This window comes from Beta vulgaris, chromosome 3 (assembly GCF_026745355.1).
Source record: "Beta vulgaris subsp. vulgaris cultivar EL10 chromosome 3, EL10.2, whole genome shotgun sequence".
Taxonomy (NCBI): domain Eukaryota; kingdom Viridiplantae; phylum Streptophyta; class Magnoliopsida; order Caryophyllales; family Amaranthaceae; genus Beta; species Beta vulgaris.
Genome location: NC_079204.1, coordinates 7,427,682 through 7,434,019, shown reverse-complemented (window position 1 = coordinate 7,434,019; position 6,338 = coordinate 7,427,682). Strand labels below are relative to the sequence as shown.

Here is a 6,338-nt window from a genome sequence, read left to right as displayed (position 1 = left end):
CAGATATTGGCAAGTTTGTTAGGGAGCTGTTAGGTACTTTGTTTAGAAATTTCTATGCAAATTCAATCACACACCATAATCTCTTTTTGAGACTTTGAGGAATAAGTTTTGGGTTCTAGTTTTCTCGCTCTAACTTGTAATGAAATTCAACTATTGAGGTTCATTTCAATTTTCACACTGTCCATGGAACCTAGCCAAGATTTATTTCCTTATATGGAAATGGATGTGTTTTAGTAGTAAAATATGTTCGTCTTTGAAGGTAAAGACGGAAGACCATAAACATTAATACTACACCTGATTAAATATGCAATACTTCATTGCATAAAATTCCGAAGGTTAGGAGAACATTGTATTGTCATATATCACAAGTGTTGCATTCGGAATAATTATTGAGATTTTCAACATGTGCACGAAGTACTCCCTCCCTCTTTTTTTAGTTGCTACATTTTATCATTTAGACATGTCAATTTAAAGTTGTTATATTTGCCAAATATTTCTACCATTAGTATGTGGTATCTACACATTACTTACCTTTATACCCTTATTTTTGACTTGATCACACAAAAAAACTACCTTATGCTTTATTGCACTACTTTTCAGTAGTCTCCACATGTTTTCTTGACCTGTGTACTAAAGTAAATATAGTAACTAAAAAAGAGGAGGGAATAATAATTAGCTAAAGAGGAGTCAGGAGAGGGAAGATCTTCTTCACTCACTTCTAACTCATGAGATCACTAGATTGGGAAGAAAATTGCATATTGGATCAGCAGAATTTGGCTAATCCATCTTTTGTAGTTGAGAATTGCGCTTAGTAGATTGAGCGGCAAATACGATAAGCGTAAAGCCCGTTAAAGCAACTCATTTGACAAACCAACTCATTTGACAAACGAAAATACTGGCTAGAGGCCCAATAACAAAGCTTCTTCTGTCACATATATTTTAGAACTTGACAATTTAATTATTTTCGCACATAAACATAGCTTTTACAATATATATTAAGGGGGTGTTTGGTATCATGTTTTTTCACAAAAGAAACGGAATCAAGTAACAAAATCCGTTTCTACTTGTTTGGTTAGTGTGTAAAGTAACAATTACCGTTACTTGAGGGAAACACATCCCCCAAATTGTTTCCATTCAAAAACCTAAGGAAACAAATAACGTTTCACTCCTCAAACAAGAGGAAAAGGAGTGGGTTATATTTGTTTTTATCCATTAGGATACCAAACAACTAATAAAGGTAACACTTATTATTACCCTTTCCCCTCCTTATCAAAATCCTTTTCATTCCGTTTACGGTATTCATACCAAACACCCCCTAAGTACTTTCACTAAAGTGAGTACGATATTGATCAAATACATTGGTCAAAATTTTACTAGCTTTAGATGAGACAAATCTTAACCGAACAAATTTATCAAAATTGGGGATTTTACAGTTATTTCTGTCGAGTTAAAAAGTTTCAAATGCATCCACCTCTAGTCTGTCAATGAGTAAATTGAAGGTAAGGTCCCTTGGAAGTCCCTTGGTGCATAATGTTTTGAAATTTTGGAAAAAACTAATGAGCGTTTTCAAAATTACCAGCGTAAGAGAATACTTCGCAAAGTTACTATCACAAAAATTTACTCAAAAGACACTACTAAAATATGAACTATTTGCACATGTTGGATATAAATTTGACGAGAACATAAAATATGCAACTTGTTCGAGAAAACCGTGGTAACATTCAACCATGAGCTTCAAACAGTTTTTGAATTTCTATCTTCAAAACTAGAAGAAAACCAGCTCTAAATTTGGAGATTAAACCTGCATATCAACACAATTCAAAAGTTTCAAAAGTCATTTTTATTTCAGATAAAAGACGACCTAAGAACCTTCAGTGAAGATACTTCTTGCCACCACCATATCCGCCCTTGCTGCCTCCAGAGTGGCTGCCACTGTCATAGTTAACCCGAGTGACTCTCTCCTGCTTGAAGTACTCAGTGTAACCCCCTTTGTCACCAACCTTGACAGTCTCACTAGTCTTGTATTCATTCTTGTATCCAGTTTTCCCCCTGTTGGAGTAATCCCCACTAGAGTATGACTCCTTAGCAGTCTGGCGCAGATAACTCCCACTCTGTTTGTCGCAAATGTTGTTCCTTGTGGTCTTCTCATAGTTTCCAATACTTGTTCCACTTTGCTTCGTGCTCACTGCATTGCTTGGGACAACCTCAACAAGGCCAATGTAGTGGCGTTGGTCCGACATCTCCTGCAGTACGCCAGAGAGTTAATGCAAAACACAGCACTATATCATTCATATGACAGGCACTTTACAAAATGGGACTAGTATATATGCAATTTCAAATTCCACATAATTTAGGGTTCTGTATCTTATTTTTCACTAGTAAACAAGCAACATGCTGACATTTATGTTTATGCCGGAGCCTAATCATAACAATATGTTTGATTTAGGCCCTGTTATTTTGGACATGAATAAACTGAAAATGAACTGGTAGTCGTAGAAACTGAATTGATGAAAGTAACTAAACTAAACTGGAACTGAAATGAACTAAAAATAAGTCCAAAAGAAGAGGTTCAGGTTCTTAGAACGATATCCTCTGTGCTTCATATAGAATTGAAGTGTCCATTTCTCCAAATCAAATGATTAGGAATGACTTTATTACAGAATTCGTTTAATCAACTGATGAAAAACCATACACAAAACCTAGAGTTTTTAACATTTACAAATTTAGAGTAATAGTGCATCAAAACAGGAATCACTAGCACACAAAGAAAGGTCATAATTGGCAATAATCACACTACCTTTTTAATTGGAAAACTTAGACTTTGGTGGTCAAGATGAGAAGATTTTGAACATAGATTATCATTAATACAATCAACATCGTCGCATGGAATCTTATTACTTCCTCCGTTTTTTTTTACATGTTATACTTTCTATTTTAAGAAGTTTCAAATTAGATGTTACACTTTTATTTCGGATAATAATTTCTCTCTTTATCTCCTATCACATGTTCACATGAGACCCTTTTGTTTTCTTTCTCTCTATCTCTCTCCTCTCCAAAAATTTTAACTACGAGTATGTGATTTGAAAAGTGTAACATGTAAAAAAAACAAAGGAAGTAGATCTATTATGACGAACATAAGTTGAAACCAATTTCATAAAAATCTGTAATCCAATTCCACAACATTGTACCAATTGCAAAGACATTAACTAAGACACCACACTTCAGAAAATTTTCAGATTCTTAATCAAATAGATTTATTACATTCATATATCAAACAAGTCCCATATTATTGCTACAATTGATTGGGTTGAACTTGATTATTCAACATCTACAAGAATGTCTTCAATCTATCAACTCACGGTAACAGAAATATAAATGAGAAGATAAACCAAATCATATTATACCATTCATCACGAATTTATTATTTCATCTTTTTGCAGGTATCAATCATAAAAAAACACACAAATAATTCATAAAAACGGAGACATTCATAACTGCAAATAATGCACCATAAAAACAAACCTAAGAATCTGAGCAAGCCGCGATAAACCAGCATAATCCCCAGAATATCGGAGATTCAAAAAATTTCTCTTCAAATTTCGATCCATGAAACAAACATAGAATAAATAATAATAATAATAATAATAATAATAATATGATCATGTAAATAGACAATAATCTTGAAGATCAAAGTACAATAATCCAACTTATTAACGCAACAAAAAACACAATCGAAGATCATTTACGTGTGAAATATCACATAAAACACACATAATAAAATATACATAAGAATGCTGAAGAAAAAAAAGGCAAAATTATCATGTAAGTGAGATAGAAACATGAGGAAAGAAGAGAGAGAAAATGGAAAAACCTTTAATCGGCGAAGACGAGAGAAACGTAGAGGAAATGAAAAGACTTGCTAGGGTTTGTGAAATGGTGGAGTGAAGTAGAAAAAATGATGCTTTTTATAGACGATAGAGTAAATGATTCGGTGTGCACAATCTCACTCACTTCAGTAAGGCGTTACAGTATTTATTAACTAGCCTTCATATGCACTCGATGCGTGCGTTAATTTCAAAAGTTGTTATTCTATTAGATATTCCATTCGTACTTTATTTATGATTAAACTTAAATGTGAAAAATTCAACAGTTAGATGAATTTAGATATATTAATTCGCTAATGTAAAAAAATAAAAAGGTTGTGAGTGATTGTTAACATTAATTTTTTGTGAATGAATATTGAATAGAAAGAACAAAAATAATGAGTTGGTTTAACTGAATTAAAGAGTATCAAAGGTAGTGAATGTTCAGACTTTTCATGTGCACGTTATGTATGCCATATTTTTTTATAAGGTATAAATATTTTGTCCATTTAATTTTTGATTGAAGTATTTGATGCATATACCATTTTAAACTTGTTTTAAATGGCAAGTTGGAATGAGAATTTTTAAATGATTTGCTTTCGTAATTTTTTTTCATTCCATTAATTAGATCATTAAGGGTATTTTAGTCACTTCAAAAGAGGACACCACACCTCCTCCCTTGGCTTATATAATAGAGATTTATCCATATCTTTTGCACAAAGTTTTATAAAAAAATTGTTATGGGACGTAAAAGATTTTTTTTTATTATTATTTAATGTTAAAGTTGAATTTATGTGTGATTAAGGCTATGTTTAGTTCACCTGAAATTTTCTGATCTGAACTCATCTGATCTGATCTGAACTTATTTTTTCTGATCTGATCTGATCTGATCTGAACTTATCTGATCTGATCTGATTACAAGATCTTATCTTTTAGATTTTTCTCAATATAAAAGAAAAAATATAGTCATGTGGGGTCTTGTTTGATTCGTCTCAATGAGTACTTTATTAATATTCAATTATTATAATTTTTACTAATATGTAATGAAAGATATAATGATTTTTAAATATAAGCATAATCTCAACTGAACTGATCTGATCTGAACTTATTTTTTCTGATCTGATCTGATTAGATCTAAAATAAGCAAAAATAAGGTGAACTGAACATAGCCTAAGAGTCTTTCGATATTTATTAGTTTATAAGTTTCTTTTGCACAAAGTTTTTTAGAAAAAATAATAGTGTGGGACATAAAAGAAAAGAGAAACTATTATTTTACTTGCTGCGTTTTTTTTACATGTTACACTTTTTATTTTAGGAAGTTTCAAATTAGACGTTACACTTTTATTTTGAGTAATAACTTCTCTCTATTTCTCTCCTATCACATGTTTACAATGGGACCCTTTTGTTTTTCTCTCTATCTCTCTCCTCTCCAAAAAAAAAGGCCTAGAAGTCCGTGATTTCAAAAGAGTAACATGTAAAAAAACGGAGGAAGTATGTTAAAGTTGAATGTACTTCTATGTGTGATTAGGGGTTTTCGCGGTTTTGGTTGGTGTGGTTTGACATATATACGGTTTGATATTTTGCCAACTCAAGTCGCACCGCACTTTGCCCAAACCAACCCAAAACGAACCGTGCAAAACGGTTTGGTTTGCAGTTTGACCTTTTTTTTCGCGACGTTAATTTTGTAATATATGAGTAAAAAAAATTGGTAATAAATATAAAGAGTCTAAATTAATATGAAGTTGACCTGATAATTAAATATAAATAATAATTTATCAAAAATATCCAAGTTTTTTTACCTCAAACTTATTTTTTCAGCTGTATACTTGTATTTCATCTTGTCAAATGAATTTTAAAAACATATAAAATTGCAATTTCAGTGCGGTTTCGGCTTACAAAAATTAAAATCCAAACCGCCATTTGTTTGAAATCATAACCCAAACCACCAAAAAACTGATTTTGGTTGCGGTTTGATGCGGTCCGGATCGTACACTCAACAGTCTTATGTATGATAGAAAGTTAGTGATCTCATTTAAAATATAGAAATAAACTATATAGGTAAAAAAAATAAGAGATTTTGAAAAAAATATGGATAGCCTAATAAACACGGAAGGTTGTAGTGAATAGTGATGAATGAGAGATTTATTGATTGATCTTTGTGATGGTTACGTGGCGAGTTCTTAGAGGTGGTTGTTGAAGATTACCAAAGACGTTAATATTGGTTTTATGATTATCCACTTCATATAGAAAGGTCATTTCAGTAGTGCCTACTGCCATCATTGATGATATTCAGATATTGTACTTCGAAATTCGAAAGATCGAGTAACCGACTTGAATCCGATCATAATCCGATAAATTAAACACCCAAACTCGACTTAGAACTAGATTGACGTTATAATTGTTGATCCGAAGCCGACTTGCACCAAACCTGAACGTACACTAGCTATACTTGACCTAACTTATGACCTAAATCAG

The 6,338-nt window shown here is 32.1% G+C and overlaps 1 long non-coding RNA gene across 1 annotated transcript; it reads right to left on the bottom strand.

Moving 5' to 3' along the window:
- Positions 1-1,635: 1,635 nt before the first annotated feature.
- Positions 1,636-3,999, bottom strand: LOC104888474 (uncharacterized). Its single transcript, XR_789448.3, has 2 exons — positions 3,872-3,999; positions 1,636-2,243 (listed from the first exon to the last, which is right to left on the bottom strand). It is a non-coding gene; the product is annotated as an uncharacterized LOC104888474 (long non-coding RNA).
- Between the last annotated feature and the right edge of the window lie 2,339 nt (positions 4,000-6,338).